At 43.3% G+C, this 23,627-nt stretch overlaps 1 long non-coding RNA gene across 1 annotated transcript; it reads right to left on the bottom strand.

Moving 5' to 3' along the window:
• Window positions 1–478: 478 nt before the first annotated feature.
• On the bottom strand, window positions 479–23,273 carry LOC117353469. Its single transcript, XR_004537950.1, has 3 exons — window positions 23,136–23,273; window positions 4,330–4,454; window positions 479–819 (listed from the first exon to the last, which is right to left on the bottom strand). It is a non-coding gene; the product is annotated as an uncharacterized LOC117353469 (long non-coding RNA).
• Window positions 23,274–23,627: the final 354 nt, after the last annotated feature.

A 23,627-nucleotide genomic window follows, 5' to 3' on the forward strand; every position in this document is an offset into this window, starting at 1 on the left:
CTTATCTTGGGTGTCCTAATGATAATGTATGTGTTAACAAGTTCCCAAAGCTCTTTGAATCACTCAAGTACTTCTTTTTGAGATTTGGAAGTATCCCTTCCTGTATGCAAAGGTTCATATTCAAATAGAACATTAGAGCTTTAATGAATTCATTTTCTCTAAAAGCTGGTACTACTACGTATCACTTATATAGCGCTGAAAGGCATACAGAGTGCTATATATGTTGACATTTATAGGCAGTCCCTGTTCGGAAGAGCTTACAATCTAACTTGGACAGACAGACATGACATATAGGGTTGGGGATGCAGAATCTAAGGTGAAAGGAGTTAGGAGTCGAAAGAACTCTCGAAGAGGTGGGCTTTGAACTGGACAAAAACAAAAAAATTGACCCAAGGAAATCCACAGAGAAGAAAGTCCAAGAGAAACCAAAAAACACTATGGAGTGACGATGTTCCTGAAATGGGCTTTATTGAGTATAATTAATCAATCCAAATAAAAATAAAGTAATCCATATAAAAATCTAAAGGACCTAGTCCGTTGAAGGCATAGGACCCAACACGGTCCGTGTTTCAACAAGATGATCTTCTTCAGGGGCCCCTGAAAGTCCTATGGTGGTAGATACGTAGAGTAACTAGTGTGTGGGGAATCGTGAAGAAGGTGCTGCCTGAAACCAAAGCAATAACACCTCCATTTCTTCTTCAGCCAAGGGTTCAGGGATGACCTTCATTCATTTCTGTCTCCATGGGTTCAGGTTCCCCTGGTCCTCAGGACTCACCATCAGCTTGGAGTGACTAAATGCGATATATCCTTGTCCTTTCGCTAGAGGAGGCAACCGCATATAGACAAAGGAATTGGTTACTCATTTTCCTAACCCTTTGGGTCAGTGGTCTCCTTATTAGTGGAGTAAATGGTCTTTTCAATCTAGAGACTAGACTTCCTCCCTGCCTATGTTTTCCTCACCATAATTTATAATGTATATTGTACCACACTTTCTGGAAGCAGATGTGATAAATATCAACTCTATTCAGTATGAACGTACTAAGAATTATTGGGACCACCATTCATACATACACAACCGAGACATAGAAATGCTAAAACAAAAGTGGAGGAAAAACAGACCTCAATAACTTGACTCCTGGACTCACAAGGCTTCCTTTAGAACCCGCATCACCATAAGTCGGTAAAAAAAACTCCACATAGCATAGACATCAACATTCATTCTTCTTATTCAATAATATCTGTTTTTATTAAGTGGGTGTTTTCTTAAGTCTCCAATAGAAGTCCACAATCTATATATATAAAATCGGAGGTATGTATGTGTGTATGTGTGTGTGTATGTGCCGTGATCACGCAAAAACGGCTTGACCGATTTGAACGAAATTTGGTATGCAGATCCCTCACTACCTGGGATGATATGTTCTGGGGGTCTCGCGGCCCACCTGCACACGTGGGCGGAGCTATAAACATAAAATCAGATTTCACCCATTCATGTCAATGGAAAAAATATAAAAAGCTGCCATTCTCACAGTAAATCAAACACGGCTTGACCGATTTGAATGAAACTTGGTATGCAGATCCCTCACTACCTGGGGTGATATGTTCTGGGGGTCTCGTGCCCCACCTGCACACGTGGGCGGAGCTACAAACAGAAAATCTGATTTCACCCATTCATGTCAATGGAAAAAATGTAAAAAGCTGCCATTCTCACAGTAATTCAAAAATGGCTTGACCGATTTGAACGAAACTTGGTATGCACATCCCTCACTACCTGGGGTGATATGTTCTGGGGGTCTCACGGCCCACCTGCACACATGGGCGGAGCTACAAACATAAAATCAGATTTCACCCATTCATGTCAATGGAAAAAATGTAAAAAGCTGCCATTCTCACAGTAATTCAAAAACGGCTTGACCGATTTGGACGAAACTTGGTATGCAGATCCCTCACTACCTGGGGTGATATGTTCTGGGGGTCTCGCAGCCCACAACTCTATGTTGCTTGCTCAAGGGTGGGTTCACCCAAGAATTTATATGTTCTTGCTCCTGGAGGTGAAACTAAAAATGTTGTTTATAATCACGTTTTGCGTTAGTTGTATTGTATTCATTTTGTCAAATATTTCACATTATAATTTGAATATTGTACTTTTTATTAAGCTGTAAAAAAATAATTTCATTCACCACTATAAAGTATCTTTATTTGAATCCATTTACAGTGTTATTGCTATAATTAAATACCCGTGCAACGCCGGGGCATCAGCTAGTAATAAATGTTTAAATGAGACGGCAACTGAAGTGAATGTATATTGTACACCATACTTTAGTTTTTGCTTATTCTGAACTGGCGTATTAGACTGTTCTTGAATATCTGACAAATAATTGTATATATTATAATAACAATTAATAATAACAGTTCTCGAATTTATGCATGATGGTATCCCAAGAGTTTATTAGTATGCCAGGCTTGTGATCAATTGCAATTGACTTCAGAAGTCCTGTACTAGTACAATTACAGATTATTTATGAACCTATTTGGAGATCAATTTCCTCATCATACTATTCATTCATTGTTCAATAACAAGTCAGGCTCATAAACTATGCATTTCCTGGCTTTCCAGCATGTTCTCTGAAAACAGAAATAGCTTGTAAAAATGCTGTAAGAACTTAGGGCCTCTTCTATTAAATCGCACCAGCAGTTTTTAGCACGGTGAGCCGCACTGAATGGCCCGCGCTGCTCCCGATGCTCATAGAGTTCCTATGAGAACATAAGAACATAAGAATTACCGCTGCGGAGTCAGACCAGTGGTCCATCGTGCCCAGCAGTCCACTCATGCGGTGTCCCTCTGGTCAAAGACCAGCACCCTGAGACTAGCCCTACCTGCGTACGTTCCGATTCAGCAGGAACTTGTCTAACTTTGTCTTCAATCCCTGGAGGATGTTTTCCCCTATGACAGACTCCGGAAGAGCGTTCCAGTTTTCTACCACTCTCTGGGTGAAGAAGAACTTCCTTACTAAACTAAACTAAACCTTAAGTTTGTATACCGCATCATCTCCACGGAAGTAGAGCTCGACACGGTTTACAGGAATTAATAAAGAAAGGAACTCCAAAGGGAAGAAGAAGGGCTTGGTGGAAAGGAAAGAAGGAGGGGACTAAGTAGGGTGGAGAGGGAGGGAGTGGTTACATTTTAGAGAAAAGCCAAGTTTTCAAATGTTTTCTGAAGCGTTGGAGGGAGGGCAAACTTCTAAGAGGGGCAGATAAGCTGTTCCATAGCTCGGTGATCTTGAAGAAGAGGGATGTTTCAAGTTTTCCTGTATGGGAGATGCCTTTTAAAGAGGGGAATGATAGTATGAATTTTTGAGTGGATCTGGTGGAGTTAGGATTCGGGGAGAGCCAAGATAGTGGAAACAGGGGAGAAAGGATGCCTTGTAGCGACTTGAAGGCTAGGCAGGCGCATTTGTAGTGAACCCTGAGGAGAACTGGGAGCCAGTGAAGCTTAGACAGAAGTGGGAAGACGTGGTCGAATTTGCTTTTTGCGAATATTAATTTAGCCGCGGTGTTCTGAATCCGCTGAAGTCTGAGAAGACTTTTCTTTGTTAGGCTTAAATAGATGGGGTTGCAGTAATCCAGTCTAGATAGAATAATGGATTGAACGAGGACAGCGAAGTGTTGTTGGTGGAAGCAGGATCTGACTTTCCTTAGCATGTGAAGGTTGAAAAAGCATTTTTTTACTAAGGAGTTGAGGTGATCGTTGAAGGACAGTGTAGAGTCGATGATGATTCCCAGAACTTTGCTTGAGTGCTCAAGCTGCAGTTTGGTGCCAGAGGATAGTGGGATGAGGGTGGGCAGCTGATCTAATTTTGGGCCTAGCCAGAGTAGTTTTGTTTTGGTCTCATTAAGTTTCATTTGAACGGTGAGAGCCCAGGATTGGAGATTCGTTATACAAGATGAAATGTTATCAGAGATTACGTTTGTACGGAATCTATCCCCTTTCAATTTTAGAGAGCATCAGGAGCAGCGTGGGCCATTCAGCGCGGCTTTCTGAGCTACAAACTGCTAGTGCAGTTTAATAGAAGACAGGGTAAGTTTTCTATCTTAAAGTCCAAAATATGATGGGTGAGGAAGAGTTAGTGTGGTTTGTCCTGTGTCTTAATACAAAGTTAAGGCAGTCAAGATAGTATGTTCTCCCTTCCCCATGAATGAGTATCTTGCACTTATGCATGCCTACAAAAATAAACCAATCCGACTAAAAACCAAAGTACACTTTTTCCCCCTCCAAAAAGAGGGGAAAAAGGTTGACTTGAATATAAACCAGAGGTTAGAAATTTGGATTACCATGGTGAGCCAATCCCCAGAATTGTTGGCCAATTCTCTGATGTCCTTTCTCGAACATACATTCCTGTTTTATGCATGGCTGTGCCTTTGAAGGTTCAAGTCCAAGTTGCTAATGAAGGCGCCACCTTTAAAAAGAAATTGAAGTTTAATAGAAGAAAAGGCAGTTTCATAATCACCTTTTGATTGCTTTTCATTGCCTCCCCTCTTTTCCTCATATTATCAAACAGACAGGGATGTGTTGTCCCTCTTCATCTGAGATATCCTCCCATGAAAATGCTAAAACTACAGCAGCCTACTATTCTGGACACATTTGGGTGCTGCAGTTTTCAGAGGTGCTTACAGTGGTGGCTTTTGGATTTTCACCTGCTGTCATCTTAGAACATAAGAATTATCATACAGATGAAGGTCCATCGTGTTTCCAACAGTGGCCAACTCAGGTCCCAACTACCTGGCAGAAACCCAAAGAGTAGCAACATTCTATAGCTGAGACTGTGATGTCATAATGCCTCATTCCACCAATGCCTCATTCCACCAATGCCTAAGAGCCAGCCTCATCAGTGATGTCATAATAGCTTGACTGTCCTATACTCAGCTCACATAAGAACATAAGAACTGCCATACTAGGGACAGACTGAAAGTCCATCAAGCCCACTATCATGTTTTCAACAGTAGCTAACCCAGATCCCAAGTACCCAGCTAGATCCCAAGTAGTAAAACAGATTTTATGCTGTTCATCCTAAGAACAAGTAGTGGCTTTTCCCAAGCCATCTCAATAACAGCCTATGGACTTCCCTTTTAGGAATTTATCCAAACCTTTTTAAAACCCCGGTAAGCTAACTGATTTCATCACATTCTCCGTTGTATGATGAAATATTTTCTCCAATTTGTTTTAAAACTACTTAGTAGCTTCATCACATGCCCCCTAGTCCTATTATTTTTGGAAAGAGTAAACAGGTGATTCACATCTACCCTTTCCACTCCATTCAGTATTTTGTAGACCTCTATCATATCTCTCCTGAGCCGTCTCTTCTCCAAGCTTAAGAGCCCTAGTTGCTTTAGCCTTTTCTCAAAGAAAAGTCATCCCATCCCTTTTATAATTTTCATCACCCTACTTTGTACCTTTTCTAATTTTGCTGTTTATCTTTTGAGATACAATGATCAGAACTGCTCACAGTATTTGAGGTACGGTCACACCATCTTTGTTTTCCATTCCTTTCCTGATAATTCCTATCATTCTATTTGCTTTTTTAGCCGCTGCCACACATTGGACTGAGGGTTTTAACGTAAGTTTCCAAGTTTATTTATAATTTGGTATACCGACCATCAACAAGTATCTGGCTGGTTTACAATACTAAAATTTATAAAATATAAAAGTAAAAATAGTATAGGGCAAATTGAAGACTAGACAAGGATATGGACAAGTTGCATAAGAGAGGAACTGGGGGTAGAGGGAGATTCTAAATTACATCAAAAAAATAAATGACGGAAGATAAAGACCTGAACAGTCCATCCAGTCTACCCATTAGTTATACCCATTAAAATATATTATTAAATTAACTTGTCTCTTCTTTGGTATTTCTGGGTCATAGACTGTAAAGTCCACCTGGTATTGTCTTAGGTTCCAAATGCTGAAGTAGTTGTCCATGCTCATTCCAGCCTATCCAACCATCCTGTTTGCAGGATATCTACCATAAACTCTGGCCAGTAGTATCCTCATGTTCCATATTAATGGAGTTCCCATCTATGCCCTCCCCAGCCCATCCTACACCAAATCACCACATATGGGGCACAGACCATACAGTACTGGCCTTAGTTCTATAATTTATTCTTCGTTTTCTAATTAGAAATTCTATATGTTTATTCCACGCTTTTTTGAATTCCATTATCGTTTTCCCCTCCACCACTTCTGTCGGGAGGGCATTCCAGGCATCTGCCACCTTTTCCATGATAAATAATTTCCTGACATTGCTTCTGAGTCTTCCTTCCCGCAACCTCAAATTATGTCCTCAAGTTTTACCATTTTCTCTTCTCTGGAAAAGATTTGGTTCTATATCAATACCTTTCAAGTATTTAAAAGTCTGTATCATATCACCCTTGTCTCTTTTCTCCTCCAGAGTATACATATTTAGGTCTTCCAGTCTCTTTTAATACTTCTTTTGGTTCAAACCCCTTACCATTTTCGTTGCCTTCCTCTGGACCGCTTCAAGTCTTTTTATATCCTTCACCAGATAAGGCCTCCAAAACCGAACACAATACTCCAAGTGTGGTCTCACTAATGATCTATACAGGGGCATCAACACCTCACTTCTTCTTCAACAATGACACTTTCATCCATTTCCTGGGCAGTGACTCCTAACATAGAACCTTGCATCACATACCTATAGCTCGGGTTCCTCTTTCCCACATGCATCACTTTGCACTTGCTCACATTAAACGTCATCTGCCATTTTGATGACCACTCTCCCAGTCTCACAAAGGTCTTCTTGCAATTTTTCACAATCCTCTTGTGATTTAACAACTTCGAGCAACTTTGTATCATCAGCAAATTTAATTATTTCACTAGTTATTCCTATCTCTAGATCATTGGTAATATGTTAAAAAGCAGCGATCCCAGCACAGACCCCTCGGAAACCCCACTATTTATACTTCTCCATTGAGAATATTGACCATTTAAACCTACTCTTTGTTTTCTGTCTTTCAACCAGTTCTTAATCCATAATAGGACATTACCTCCTATTCCATGACTTTCTAATTTCCTCAGAAGTCTTTCATGAGGTACTTTGTCAAATGCCTTTTGAAAATTCAAATACACAATATCAACCAGCTCATCTTTATCTACGTCTTCATTCACCCCTTCAAAGAAATGCAGTAGATTTGTGAAGCAAGATTTCTCTTGACTTAATCCAGGCTTACGTATATGCTCTGTCATTTTGTTCTTTATAATAGTCTCTACCATTTTGTCCAGCACCAACGTCAGACTCACTGGTCTATAATTTCCCGGATCACCTCTGGACCCCTTTTTAAAAATCGGCATCACATTGGCCACCCTCCAGTCTTCTATGCTGGATTTTAAAGAAAAATGACAAATTCTTAACATAGCTCTGCAAGTTTATTTTTCAATTCTATCAACACTCTGGGATTGTACCATCTGGTCCAGCAATTGACCTATTACATCTTCCAGCGTTACAGAGATTTGTTTGAGTTTCTCTGATTCATCAGAACTGAATACCATTTCTGGCAACAACAACTCCCCCCACATCTTCCTTGGTGAAGGCCAAGGCAAATAATTCATTGAATCTCTCCACTTTGGCCTTGTCTTTCCTAGGACCCCCTTTTATCCCTCAGTCATCTAGCAGCCCAACTTAGAGAGTTGCGTGGTGACAGAAATTCCACCCATCCCCATCCGTCCCCGCCAGAATTCTGCCCATCCCCACCCATTCCCACTAGAATCTCCTCCATCCCCACCTGTCCCCATGAGGAATTCCTATCCATCCCTGCCCATCCCTGTGAGGAATCCCCTCCGTCCGTCCCACCCAATAAAAATTACCTATCTCCATAAAAAGCAGCAATTACTTCTTCTGACAGTTTTAATTTTAGTTTTAATTGAGTTTTACAGAAAATTCAAAACAAAATCAGACATCTGCTAGAACAGGCATAAAACCAATACCCTTTCTCCCTCCCTCTCCCCAGTAGGGTGGGGTTGGCATATCAACAAAATGCTATCCCAAAGAAATAGATTTAAGGCAGAATTTGATGAACTGAAAGAAGATGCTCGGTGCAGCAATTCCCTTCTGCTCTTTTTTTTTTTTAAGTTACATATTTAATGTTGGTACCTACTGGACTGAAGCAGTTTAATGCAGGATAGTCTGGTTCCAGAGCTGCACAGTTATGCTGCACAGTCTCTCCCATGCTCCTCTGCACAGCCGCAGGGAGTGGTGGCAGGCATGAGCCAATGAGATTCTTGAGGGGAGGTCTCACATCAAGGCTCACTACTAGGAGAGCTCTGCACATCCACCAGTCTGGGATAAAGAGCTGGAGCTTGATGGCCAATCAAGAGCACTTCTACAGGGAAGTGCTCATGATTGGCCATCAAGCTCCAGCTCTGTCTCCCTGATTGGTGAATGTACAGAGCTCTCCCATGTGAGTGGCAATCAGCAACTGGTGCGCTGAAAGACTGAAGAAGCTTAGAGAGAACATTGGAACAAAGGTAGGCCTGCATTTCTGTGGGAACCCCGGAAAACCAGCGTCCATTCCCGCAGGAGTCCCTTGGACCTGGGGTTATCCCCGTGGACTTGGGGGATCCCCACAGAACCCGCAGGATTCCCGCAATCCCCATTCCCGTGCAGACCTCTAGTCCAATGGTTTCTCTTCCTGGATCCTTGCTTTTAATCTACTTAAAAAAAGGTTTTACGGTGTGTTTTTTGCTTCCAGTGCAATCTTCTTTTCAAGGTCTCTTTGCCTTCCTTATTAGTGCAATGTATTTGATTTGACATTCCTTATGTTGTTTACAATTTCAGTCGTATCCTCCTTCCGCTTTTTGAAGGATTCTCTTTTAACTCGAATAGCTTCCTTCACTTACCTTCACCGGCTGCCGTTCGGTCTTCCTTCCTTCTTTTTAAAAACATGGTTTCCAGGATGATATTTTTGAATCACATCCATGCCAGATATATATTTTTTTTTACTTTTGCAGTTGCTCCTCTAAATTTCTTTTTTACCATTCTCCTCATGTTGTCATAATCTTTTTTTTTTTTTTTTAAGTGAAATGCTGTTGTATTGGATTTCCTGTGACAAACTTTCTTGGTGTCATTTTCAAGACAAAAAGGCAGGTTTATTGTACAGTTAAAAGTCTCCACATGTTGTTCTATTGTCCTTTGATACTTAACTTTTGGAGGTCAATATGGGGTACGATTATCAACAATTCCACTGACGCATGAGGCGGTCATATGTGGAACATTATTACATGTTAAACCCCCTATGGATCGTTATAAATGCCGCCTTTTTCTCGTCATGACCGGGATTGCCATGCAGATGGTAACCCGAAATTGGAAGAACTATGACCGCCTAAATTTTCCTTTCTGGTGGGCAAATTTGTGTTCCAGCTATAGATATGAAAAAATGAATGCCGATAGTTTGGGGCACAGTAATTTATTTAAGCTGGTTGGGGGCTGTTGACATCATATATTACCTATAGTAGGTCTTTGATTATTAGTCAGTTTTGGTTTATTTTCTTACACATCCAGGAAAGGGTGTGTGTGGTGGTGGTAGTGGGGGGCTATTTCTGTCCTAATTTACTTTTGAACATGTCCACTTGGGTGGGAGGAGGGTGGGAGGATATTTTTAATCTGAATAGGGTAAGGTTATTGGGATAGTTTATGTTTCTGTGTTTTATTGAATAATCATTGGGGGAGGGGGGAGAAAATGGTTGGTTATGCATATTTGTAAGTTGAATGTGCTTTTATTAACTTATTATATGACTAGTCTTATAGCCTGTTACATTAACGGGTGCTAGAATATATGTGTATGTGTCTGTCTTTATTTCTTTCTTTCTCTCTCTCTCTCCTTAGCCACTTTCTGTATTTCTGTCTTTCTTTCTGTCTTTCTTTTTCCTCGGCTGTCCACCCATTCTCCCTTCCTTTTACCTTCCCTGTGTTCACCACCACCCCTTCACTGCTCCCCTTATCCAGCAGCAGCCCTTCTCCCTTTTTTTAAATCTCCCCCCTGTACAGCAGCACCTCTTTCATGTCATCCTGTCCAGCAGTAGGCCTCCCTTCCTTTTTCTCCCCCCATCTTTTCCCCTGTCCATCAGCACCTCTTTCCTATCCCCCTTTCCAGCAGTAGGCCTTCCTTCCTTTTTCTTCCTCACCCCTCTCTTCCCCTGTCCATCAGCACCTCTTTCCTGCTCCCCCGTGCAGCAGTAGGCCTCCCTTCCTTTTTCTTCCCCCTAGCACCTCTTTCCTGCTCCCCCGTCCAGCAGTAGGCCTCCCTTCCTTTTTCTCCCCCCTCCCGTCTCTTCCCCTGCCAGAAGTACCCTTGCCTCGCGTCTGACCTCCGCCGACAGCCGCCAAGACCTGCAGCCGCCGACAGCCACCGTGGCCTGCAGGCGCTGAGAGCTGCGGCAGCCTGCAAATGCCGACAGCCGCTGCGGCCTGCAGAAGCCAAGAGCCGCGGCGGCAGACAGCCTCTGCGCCGCCTGAAGCCAACAAACCCTAAGCCGCGCATGCACACTCCTACCTGCGGGGACCTACAGCGCATGGAAAACGGGAGCACGCAGGTAAGAGTGCGCATGCGCGGCTTAGTGTTTTATTATATTACATATATATTTGTGTATTGCACTTATGAAGTTTAGAAAATCAATAAAGAATTTAAAACAAAAAAAAAGATCTCCACATGTTGGTTATATAGATGTGTTCAAAGGGTTTGTCTGGCTAACTTTTGGAGTTACTAGGACGAACCTTAATGGCTGAAATTCCTCCCAACCCAGTTCGATGGATAAATTATATACTTGTGAAAAATGACAAACCCAGTACCATTCTGAGGATGTTGTTCCTCTTTGGCCCATCTGTGCTGGTTAACACTAACTGGACATGGCCAACTGTAGAGAACAAGATGTTTATTTCAACAATATATTCAGCAAAAGTAAAATACTTAGAGAATACCTTTTGCTAAGATGTATTAGGAGTAAAATGGAGATTTAAGAACATAAGAATAGCCAATGGTCCATCAAGCCCAGTAGCCTGTTCTCACTAGTACTTGGCCAAAACCCAAGGAGTAGCAACATTCCATTCAGAATTCTAAAGAAGAGCAAGATTCCGGAATCCCAAAGAGTAACAAGATTCTAGAATGCCAAAGAGTAGCAATATTCCTTGCTACCGATCCAGGGCTTCCCCCCATGTCTTTCTCAATAGCAGACTATGGACTTTTCCTCCAGGAACTTGTCCAAACCTTTCTTAAAACCAGCTATGCTATCCGCTCTTACCACATCCTCTGGCAACGCGTTCCAGAGCTTAACTGTTCTCTGAGTGAAAAAAAATGTCCTCTTATTGGTTTTAAAGTATTTCCCTGTAACTTCATCGAGTGTCCCCTAGTCTTTGTCATTTTTGACGGAGTAAAAAATTGATCCACTTGTCCCCGATCTGACCAAATTGACTACATCATCTGCCAGCAAAAAATGGAAGGAATCAATTCTCTGCAGGAACACTGCCGGGCGCAGATCGGATCCCCCAACTCCTTGTAGCCAAAATCAGGGTTAGATAATGCAAGATCAAGCATCCAGACTTGCAGAGGAAGTTTGATGTCAGAGAGATCCCTGTGCAGCGTGCAATTGAAACGAATAACGGGTTCAACCTGCTCAGGCAGGAAGGAGGGGACCCAAATGAATTGAGGGCAGAGATCGAAGGAATCATCACTGCAACGTCTCAAAAGCATGTGCCATAAAAGAAGTCAGTACATGTGCAACCGAGAGAAGGGGAGACAAGATGGCGACTAGAGTGGACGTGTGAGTCTTAAGCTCCCGCTCTAGAGGCAAATAATTTACCTTTGAAAGCGTTTTTTCCAAAACTGTTTCTGATGTCTAAGAGGAGGGGACGGCAGAGGGATATCCCTCTACCTCTGGCCGCGACTTCGACTCCTCGTCAGTCTGCAATAACATCATTTGCAGTCCCGATGGCGTCGGGCGGATCCGTAGCTGAGCCCCAGGAGCAGCACAGCTTGGACGGCGATACTTCGCTGAGCCCATTAGGACCTGACCCTCCTCCTCCTCCGAGAGAGGCAACGGATTTTGGCCTTCCTGTGGAGGGATTTCGGCAGCAGCCGATTCAGGAGGAAATGCCGTTGCAGGCCACCCCGGAGGGAAGAGCAGAAGGAGGAGGAGCACTGCAGACAAGCGGTGGTGAGTGTGGGGGGAGGTGAAACCCGGGAAGGAGAACGGGATCCCGGGCTACCTCAGCTCAAGCCGCTTGTGAAACCGGCAGTGGTTACACTGGACTCACTGTGGGGAGCAATTGAAAACCTTCAAACAGTATGTACTGGATTTATTTCCTTAATGGCTGAAGTTTCTACTAAAGTTAATAAATTGGAAACTGTTTGCCAAGACCAAATGAAACAAGTGGGAGAAATTGAAAAATCTATAACTGAGTTTAAATCTTTAAATAACCAGCATGCAAAGGATAAAAGCCTTTATTCTTTGCAAAATTGAAAATTTGGAAAATCAAAATAGGAGTTTAAATTTAAGGATTTTAAATTTTCCTATGTCTAAATGTAAAACTCCTAGGGAAATTTTCAAGGATTTCTTGGTTCCTATACTAAAAATTACGGAAGTGAATATACCACCTTTGCAGAAGATTTATTATCTAAAGAGGACAATAAAAGAGACTGAGACAACTACTGAACAAGATCTATCAACCTTTTTAGAATCATCAAATCTTGAATTGTCCGGACGAGCTACATTGATAGTATCCTTTGTATTCCATCAGGATAAAGAAATGATTTTGAGATTGTATTATGGTCTAAAACAAGTTACTCTTTTGGGAGAAAGAATATATGTTTCAAAATGGACTCAGACCAGAAGGAAAGAATTCCTTACATACCAGGAAAAAGTTGTATCATTAGGAGCCTCTTTTCAGTTAAGATTTCCTTGTAAATGCTTTGTTGTACATCAAAACAATAGATATATTTTTTATGATTCAGACCAATTACGTTTCTTTTTAGAAGGAAAAGGAGTTTCGTTTGCACCATAGTGATTTTCGGTATAACTCAAGTCTATTATTTGTGCCATCGGTTTTACACTTAATTTCCTTTTCAATTTACAATATGTGATCTTTCCTGGAAGATTTTCTCTCTTTGTCTCCTCCCCTCTCTATGATTGAGGACTATGTTTAAATTAAATATGGGTTTTCCTTTTTGTTATATTATATTGATCCAATAGGAAATTGGATTTATTTTTGTATTGCCTTTTTGATTTATTTTGTTTATTAATTGAAATATTGGATGTACTAATATCGTAATGTTGCCTGTTAAGCACAATTGTTGTACTTATCTAAAAAATTTAAATAAAGTAGAAAAAAACAAACAAACTGCAACCACCCTCCGAATCATTAAAGAGGAGAGAGGCGAGGCGACTCAATGCTGATTTCCAAAGAACAGCCAGGAAAGACAAGAAAAACTTCCTGACTGCGTGGAGGGGCATAATCAAAAAAACAACGTCTAAGTCCCCTTTCAGCCCAAGGCCCTAGGCGCCCAAAGTAAGCAGCAGGGAAATGTCCATTCTCAAAAAAAAACAAACCATTCAAAATGTGGTTTTGTTTTCTGAGAATGGCCTACCTGTATGTTCAAGATTTTAATCACATAGACTGCCACTACGTCTACCTTTAAGTCCTATTCTCAAAAAAAAAAAAAAAAAAAATAATTGGACTGCCCAAGTCCTAAACACTCAAAACAAGACCTTTAAGGCGTGGAAGGGACCAGTCTTTCGCCTAAAAGCACAATTCTCTAACCGGTGTCTGTCATAAGCGATGGTTAGAGAATCATGGAACCGTCCCCTTCCCCCCATAACGATCACGGCAGGCGGGATGTCCAGTCCCTCTTACCCGAAGCTGCCGCGCCCCCCCCCTGAATAATATCCAGCAGGAGAGATGCCCAATCTCTCCTGCCACGATCCCCCAAACCCTCCCGCAGTGTTCCCCAGCAGGAGGAATGCCCAATCCCTCCGGCCCACACCCCGCGAACACCCCCCTCCAAATGCCTGCACCTAAATTTAGACATATGCCCATATTGTATAATTATCCATATAAATGAATGCCCCCCAATCTATCCATGACCTGCCCATTTCCATTCCCCCTTTTTTGACTCGCATATAAAATTTAGGCCCAGATCTCACAACTAAATGTAAAGGCATAAATTGTAATTAATTTTAATTAGCGCCCGTAATTGCTTTACAAAATACTGAATACCAGTGCTAATTAGCTTGTTATTTAATTAAATTATGTGTGCAATTTGAGCACATGACCAGAACTGCGCATGCAATTTTGAATGCTTTTTATTGCATTGGGGAGTGAATGCTCTAGAAGCAGGGGTGTCCAACCTTTTGGCTTCCCTGGGCCGCATTGGCCGAAAAAAAATGTTTCTGGGGCCGCGCAAACGCTGCAGCAAGACAGAGGAGGGAGCCGGCAAGACGATAAACACCCGGGGGGGCAGCAGAGGCCTCGGCCGGGGCCGCACAAAATACAGTGGTGCCTCACACAACGAACTTAATTCGTTCCAGGAGCAAGTTTGTTATGCGAAAAGTTCGTTATGTGAAACGCGTTTTCCCATAACAATACATGTTAAAAAAAATAATTCGTTCTGTAGCATATAATATGCTAAGATGACATAAAAAAAGATAAATTTACCCCACATTCACTCCTTCTAATTATTTCCCGTTTCATTTCAACAGAAATCATCTTCCTGCTTTTTTTAGAAGCCATGATATATAAAAAATATTGAGTTTATCTTAAAAGGACGACTGTATACAGTGAGAGAGGGCAGAGTCTCAGCGGCAAAAACTGGGACTTAACTTTTCTTTTTTTTTTTCTAGCATCGGGGAAGCGGCGAGAGTAGCTCCGCCCCCCCCCAACGCATCAGCAGTAGGCGCCGGGCCCCTCCATAAAAGGAGGCGAGCCGACGGTCCGCCACTGCACAGGGAGCCAGGCGAAGGGCTGTGAGAGAGGGCAGTTAAGCGCAGTGAGTAACGCAGCTCGGGCGGCTTCGTTGTGTGAAACGAAGTTCGTTGTATGAATCAAGACATGAAGTTCGTTGTGTGCAGCGTTCGCTGTGCGAGGCGTTCGTTATGCGAGGCACCACTGTACTTCACGGGTCCGCGTGCTAGAGTTTTGTCTGCACCGATCATGTTTATATTTATCTCTCTCTGATGAGCAATGGTACATCAAGAATGCCAACCTTGCTTGAAGGTCGAATACTCTCAGACATTTGAGGAAAAAGCAAGCTAATTAAACACTAGCTGCACATAGACTGACGAGAACAACAGTGTAATATGTTCTAATAACAGGAGTTCATCATAGTTTCAAAAATATATTGGTTCTTTTGATTTACTAGCTTCTTTGCAGTAATCGGTCTGTTTTTATTTCTCTCTCTCTCTCTGCTCTATTAGATAATGGCGTTATTAGAACCGGGCATCCATAATTTATACATGCTCAATTGAAATGCAGTAGGCCTCTTCATTCTGTCCTAAGCTTAGAGCAGAACAAAGTCTAATTGCCACCATTTACACTTTGTTTCTCTGGGGAAGAATCGCGGAGGCATGTGATAAGTAAAGATGTGAAGATAATGACTAATCCAAGCTCCGAACCAGCCAGGACATTTTGACAGAGCCATTTATAACATTCAGATGTTACGTAGCAAATACAATGCTATCTCTTTTTTTTTAATGTTCAATAGACAGGGCTGTGTCTTGCTAATGAGTTACATTTCTGTTTCAACTATGGGAAGAAATAAATATGTTGGTTTATGATAAAAGTGTTTCTGTATTCACTCACGAGAGAACATAAGAACTGCCGCTGCTGGGTCAGACCAGTGGTCCATCGTGCCCAGCAGTCCGCTCTCGTGGCGTCCCCTAGGTCAAAGACCAGCGCCCTAACTGAGACTAGACCTACCTGCGTACGTTCCAGTCCAGAGGCCAGTGCTCGCTGCCACAAACCCTACATAGGTGGCTCCTTGAGCCAACAGACAAAAGAAAGGGTCATTCCTTATCAGTAGAGATCGATGTAGAAAAGTGAAGTCAGAAATTCACAAACTGCTTACGTAATGTTGGGGAATTTCTAAAAATAGCATGCACGACATTACTGTATTTCCAAATGTCTACATGAGTAATTGCAACCGAATGACTTCGATCCGTTTCAAAGTTTGATATGCCAAAAACTTAAAATGCTTAAAAAGAGACAAGAGCTGAGAGAAATAGCAACCATTAAAAACAAGGGAATTCCACAGTATGAACTAAGGTTACATTACTCACGGGAGAGAGGTGGGCACTAACAGCTCGATTCTGTAAACGATGGCCAGTGGCGTGCGGTGAGGGCTTTCAGGCGATTCAGTGAATCCCCAGCTCTACAGCCCTGCTTTTTTTTAGGGTGGGGGGTTACTTTTTGCATGATGCAGTTTGATTTGTTGAGTAAGCAACCTGTTCAACCAATCAAACTGCATCAAACAAAAAGTAAAAAAACAAACAAAAAAAAGCGGGGCTCATGGGCTGGGGATTCTCCGAACCTCCTGAAGGACCTGACGGTAGTGATCTGAATTTGATTGGCTGAGCAGCATCTGCCTGTTTACTGCTCAACCAATAAAATTCAGAGCAGTGCCCTCAGGGCTTTTAGGGGTTGGGCCAAATCCCCTGAAGGCCCTGATCACATGCCACTGATGATGCCCAAAAGATAGGTTGAACCACGTGTGGTTCTATAAAAGTAAGATACATGTTAAAGAATCACGCATAGTGATACCTAAAGTGGACTTAGGCGTTGGTAGGCATGCCTAACCTTAGGTGCACCCTATATAGGCCGGGTTTTCTTGGACTTAAAGCATTCACCTAAGTTAGGTACCTTCTGGCACATAAGTCCAAAACAGGTGCCTACATGTAAAACACGCTCACGATTTGCCCCTTAGCCACGCCTACTTTCTGGTAGACGCCTTGGACTAGGCTCCTACCAAGTTAGGCACCTACCATCCAATTAATTGCAATTAACAGCAATTATGAGTTGTCAATTGCCAATCACACTGGTCAACAACAACAAAAGTTTTCTTTGCTACTGAGGACTTAAGAAAACATAGAAACATGATGACAGATAAAGGCCAAATGGCCCATCCAGTCTGCCCATCCGCAGTAACCATTATCTCCTTCTCTCCCTATTGGCTAAGGTTCTTATCATTTGCATCTCCTCTTCCTATAGGCTAAGGCTCTTTGCACCTGTATTGTGAGGTCATAGAGCTGCCCATCCGCAGTAACCATTATCTCTTTCTCTCTCCGAGAGATCCCACGTGCCTATCCCAGGCCCTCTTGAATTCAGACACAGTCTCTGTCTCCACCACCTCTTCCGGGAGACTGTTGCACGCATCTACCACCCTTTCTGTAAAAAAGTATTTCCTCAGATTACTCCGGAACCTCTTCAACCTATGCCCTCTCATTGCAGAGTTTCCTTCCAAATTAAAGAGACTCGACTCATGACGCTGATTTCAGATCTGTAATTGAAATTCAGCTAGCAAGTCAGGTTTCTGAAATACACGTTACTGATTTTTTTTTTTAGACAGTTTGCCATATCGGCACAAGCCAGGATGGTATGACGATCACGGAAAAAAGATATTTTGGTGCCCTGCCTTAAAAGATTCCATTGCTTCAGCCTTGAACCCAGCGGTTCTGCTCCTTTGACAGTGACAAGTCTCTAAACCAGATCGTTAAGATCTTCTTGAGTTGGCAGGTGAGGTTGTTTCTCATCCACTTCAGGTTCTTACAACTCCTCCACGGCAGCAGGGGCACATTCTTCATCTGAACTTTCGGCCCGTTGTGCTGCAGATGCAGAAGGAGGAATTGGAACTGGATTCTCCGAGTCATGAGGAATGGGTTTAATTGCACCATTTTTTTATTTATTCCTCTTTGCGAATCCAGAAATTTATGTCATGCAAAAATAACAGTGTGGTTCACGCCACACCAAAAATGCTGGAATATAGCTGAACTTATCATAGTACTTATCCGCTGGTATGCAGGTCAAAATTGTCAATGAAAAAATTTGTGTACTGTATGAGTCTAACGGGGCTCCATTTCATCCAATGACAATCTGGATTAACTGACAGTCAGTTCACTTGGCTCCGCCCACTCTCTCCCACCACACCACTGAACCTTCCTAAAGTGCTTCCTGCCCCACACAGTGCCTTCTACCCCACTCACCCTCCCAAACAAAAGCAGCTTCCCTGCTTCCGGACCCCCTGCTCAATAGTAATTCCCCTGAGTCTGGTTTGGAAGCTCTGGTGGTCCATTGGTGAGGTCAGAGTAGGAGCAATCTTCAGTCGCTCTTGTCCTTCCTGGCTCCGCTTTCAAAATGGCTGCCACGAACTGTGTTGGCATCTTGTTCTCATGGAATGCTTTAAAGGAAGCCTTTATTAAAATGCCAAACTGCAGTAGAACAAATATCTGTAACTGTGGGGACGCTTTTGTGAATCAAAGTAGTGCATATCTTCCTTTTTTTTTTTAGAGAGAGAATTCACTTTTTCCTCAGTTTGTGAGAAAGAAAAAAATTTGCTCTGACATTAATTCTTTTAAATGGGCGTCAAAAATCATGACGACTAAATTGTTCCAAAGGAACTCTTCCTTTAAAACTGTGATAAAAGCTTACACTTAAATAGGCAGAGAATTTCTATTAATGCCTACAAAGAAGACACGAACAAGATCAGGATGTTTTGACATGCGTTTTGTGATCTGAATAACTAGTAGCCGCTTTTAGAAGGTGTGATCTTCTCACAAGAAATTGTTTAGCTGTCTGATATCGAGGTTAAGAACATAAGAACATAAGCAGTGCCTCCGCCGGGTCAGACCACAGGTCCATCCTGCCCAGCAGTCCGCTCCCGCGGCGGCCCAAACAGGTCATGACCTGTCTAAATCACCAGAAGGGGCCCCCATGCCACCTTGGTTTCCTATTGAGTCCTATCTTCCCATCAAAGTCCTAGCCCTCCAGTCTTGCACATGCACGACCTGGTTGGGATTCTATATTTATTTTCTGGTTAGCTTTCTCAGTATCCCACGATCCTTTTATCCTTCAGGAATCCGTCCAGTCTCTGTTTGAATCCCTGTACCGTACTCTGCCTAATCACTTCCTCCGGTAGCGCATTCCAAGTGTCCACTACCCTCTGGAATACTCATCAGTGGAAATCAGCTGAATAAGATTATCTGAAGTTCAGGAAGCTATCGAAATCTTGGTTGTTCAGTTGCTCTGTTGTGCCATGCCTGCCTGTCTCTCCGTAGCCCCCTTCTGTTCTCCCCCCCCCCCCCACCGTCCCACAGCAAAGCACGATTGCTGCCTGCCTCCCAGCACACCCCTCTCCCAAAGCAGCCCCCTTTCCCTCTCCCCCCCTCCACTTCTTACCAGCATGGGACACCTCGCAGCACCCCCACGACACCCTCCTGAACAAACCGCCGCTCAATCCGCTGCAGGCGCCGCAAGCCGCCCCACGCACTGCAAATGGAAATCGGCACGGAGGCACACATTACGGCGGCAGGGATCATGGCCTCCTAAGTGCGCATGTGTGCTTAGGGTTTTATTATAGAGGATTTTTATTATTATTTATTTAATTATTTATATTCCGCATATCCTCCAATTCTATGCGGATTACAAATTATTCAGGTACTCAAGCATTTTTCCCTGTCTCTCTCGGCAGGCTCACATCGTAAAGTTTCTCTTTATTGTATTTACATTTTCTTTTATTGTATTCACAGTTTCTTTTATTGTAAACCGCCTAGAAGTCGCAAGATAGCTGGCGGTATATAAAAATAAAGTTATTATTATTATTATCTAATATTGGTAAAAATAATGCCTCTTAATGATTGCCCATGTTATTAAATCCTCCTCCCCCTATTATAATTTTTGGGTTGCAAATTGCCAGTCACGACACTGCATATCCATAGTTGTATTAAATGTATAGTCTTTTTTTTTTTTTTTTTTTTTGGCCAAGCGAGTCTCACTTAAGTAGATGTTAGGGATAATACATTATGGCAGGTGAATTAGGCATGGAGTTAATTAGAGCTTGGAAGTTAATTAATGAGATCCACTGCACATTATACTGTAGATCATTACATCAAGTGAAGATAACGATAGTAATTAGCGGGTGGTTTGGAGTAGACTATGTGTTATTCTCCTGAGTTCTACACTGATAACTGACTGGAGAATTTCACTGTAGAACAGACGTGTCAAACGCTGTCGTAATATTTGGCCCCGCCAGAGAATTACCAGTTTGCACTGAAACTGGCCCGCCGGCTGAAGCATACATAACGGACAAAGCCGCCCCCCAAGGTGTGTGGCGTCCATTCTGACGTCGGGCCGTTGCCTCACTGAAGTTCGTGCTAAAAATGGAAAATTCTTGTGTTAAGAGTAGCAGGGAGAAGCGTGAGCCATGCCGGTTCTTTGCTCTTTTTCCTCTTGGATCTCTTGTTGATACACGGTGACTGTGTCCTTAAAAAGGGACCATGCTTATTCTAGCATTTTTACAGTGCTTATCCTCTTCTTAATCTTCTTGCCCATGGTGGGCATCGCTTCGTAATTCCCTTTTCGGAAGTTCAGCGCCGTGGCCGTCGTTCTGGACCGATGTTTTGCCCCTGTGTCCAGGTTGAAGCGGATCATATTGTGATCACTGCTTCTCAGCGTCCCTTCTATTTCTACACCTTGCGCCGGTCCTCGTAGTCCAGTGGTCTCAAGCTCAAACCCTTTGCGGGGCCACATTTTGGATTTGTAGGTACTTGGAGGGCCGCAGAAAAAAATAGTTAATGTCTTATTAAAGAAATGACAATTTTGCATGAAGTTAAATTCTTTATAGTTTATAAAACTTTCCTTTAACAGTTTTACCTTATGCAAAATTGTCATTTCTTTAATAAGACATTAACTATTTTTTTTCTGCGGCCCTCCAAGTACATAAGAACATAAGAAGTTGCCCCCGCTGAGTCAGACCAGAGGTCCATCCTGCCCAGCGGTCCGCTCCCGCGGCGGCCCATCAGGCCTAGTCCCTGACTGATTTTATAATTTACCTCTAATCCCATCCCTATAATTTACCTCTACTGGGGGTCCTGGTTTATATTCGGGCCATCCCCCAGTGACCACCCGAAACTCTCACGGACTTCCTGCCTTAGGCTGGGACAGGAGGGATCCCTCCCGTCTCCTGCACTGGCCAACACTAATAATTACCACCTTCCCTCCCTCGCGTACCTGTTCCCTGGGGTCCAGCGTGTATTCCACGCTGAAATCCCTTGTAAAGGTAGTAGCCAGTGGCGCACTCGGGCCGGCATGCAGGAGTGAGCTTTTCGTGCTCCCAGCCAGCCCTGCATCACTCCTTGATAGGCTGCACGTTCTCATGGGATTTGCGGTTCTCGCAGCAGCCTATCAAGGAGCGGTGCAGGGCTGGCTGGGGGCTTGAAAAGCTCGCTCCTGAGTGCCGGCTCACATGCGCTGCTGGCTACTATCTTTACAATCTAAAGGATTTCAGCTGGACCACCAGGGAACAGGTACGCAAGGGAGGGAGGGAAGGAGGGAGGGTGGTAATTATCAGTCTGCTGCGGCAGGAGATGGGAGGGATTCCTCCTGTACTGGCCTACCACTAGGTGGTTTAAGTTAAGGAGAATGGTTAATCTGCTGGCTGGGTTGGAGGGCAGAGGGGAGTACAGGATAATCAAGCCATTGTGACATCACTGATGAGGTTGGCTCTTTTTAGGGGGAAGAGGGTACAGGGAAAGAAGGTGGGACAGTGTTCAGAGCCTGGCAGGGAGGAGGATTTGGTTCACAGCCTGGTAGGGAATGGGACTGAGTGCAGGGCAGAGTGCAGAACTTGGCAGGGAGGGGGGCTGAGTGCAGAACCTGGCAGAGCAGGACTCTTGAATATTAAGCCGCCCGACTTATATTCGAGTCAACCATTTTTCCTCCTTTTTTTTAAGGGAAAAATGGGGGTCTCGACTTATATTCGGATCGATTTATATTCGAGTATATACAGTAATCTTTTTTTTCCAGTGCGATAGCTGAGACATTCTAGACAGTAGGGATGTATAAAAGCAGTCCTCCCCCAAAAAGGGTGGGCTTGCTGCGCTGACCCGTAAGACTGAGGACCCAAAGATGCCTATCCCTGTCTTGCCGCCACGTCCACTCTGTAAACTTGGCAAATGTGCAAACAGAAAACCACGTTGCCAGCCTGCAAATCTCCACAAGAGAGACAGCTCTAGGTGCGGTCCACACAGAGAACCTACATCTGGCAGAATACACCTTGACTGAAACAGGAGGCGGAGTCCCCGCAAGAATGTGAGCTGACGAAATGGCCCTATGGAGATATCCGGAAACAAGGTCTTTGAAGTGGGAGAGCAGAACACACACCATTGCATCCATTCGTGCAGAAGGAAAAAACTGTAGAGGGCGCTAAACTGATCAGTGAAGTACTACAGAGACAGTGAAAAATCCAGCATGGATTCCTTCTGCAGCCATGCGACTAAAGGGGAATAACCCTACTGTTTAGAAGAGTGTTTCTCAACTCAGTCCTGAAGTACCCCCCTTGCCAGTCAGGTTTTCAGGATCTCCACAATGAATATGCATGAAAAAAATTTGCATATTTTGGGGGCAATGTATGCAAATTTCTTTCATGCATATTCATTGTGGCTTTCCTGAAAACCTAACTGACAAGGGAGTACTCCAGGAATGAGCTGAGAAACACTGGTCTAGAACATAGGTTCCCAATCTTTTTTGAATCAGAGCCCACTTTTCCCAGTGAATGATTCGATAGTGCCCCCCCTTGGGCAAACTATATATTGAAAAACAAGGACAAATTTTTTAAATTATTATATTAGAAGATAGCAATATTGATGTATTGCTCACAGTATGATTAAAAAATTATATGTTATTAAAAAAGGAATATTATTAGTGAGAGAGCTGAGCTTGATGTGATGAAATTGCCATCCAGCGTCTGCTCCTTCTTCTCTCTCCACTTCCCTTCAGCGTCTGTTGCCCTTCCCCCCCCCTCCCTCCACTTCCCTTCAGCGCCACTCAACCTCTTCCCCTCATCGGGCCACCTTCCTCCGTTCCCTTCACCTTCGCGGGCGTTCTTCACAGTTTTCTCTTTGAGGTGTCCGGACGCTTCAACTTTTTGTTGGACGTGGCAACGTTCTCACCAAGTCCCGCGCGACTGCCCTAAAGCTTCTCCTCTGATGCACTTCCTGTTTCTGCCTGGGCGGCTTGCGTCAGAGGAGAAGCTTTGGAGCAGTCGCGCGGGACTTGGTGAGAACGTTGCCGTGGCGTCAAAAGTTGAAGAATCAAAACAAAGACGACAGTGCTGCCATCAGAGGCCCTTGGATTCACCAACTGCTCAAGGGGGTGGCGGCTGATCCTCAACGCCCCTTCAATATGACTTGGACATAAAATACCCCCTATGACTTCTCAGTGCCCACCGGGGCGGTAGCGCCCCCCCATTGGGAAACACTGATCTAGAATATCTCACCCATCGCACTGGAATAACCTTTTAAAATCTTAATTCTAAAATACTGATTTCAGAATTGAGTGCATGCCTTTATCTTCAATGTCATT

This window comes from Geotrypetes seraphini, chromosome 2, assembly GCF_902459505.1.
Source record: "Geotrypetes seraphini chromosome 2, aGeoSer1.1, whole genome shotgun sequence".
In the NCBI taxonomy this organism is placed as follows: Eukaryota; Metazoa; Chordata; class Amphibia; order Gymnophiona; family Dermophiidae; genus Geotrypetes; species Geotrypetes seraphini.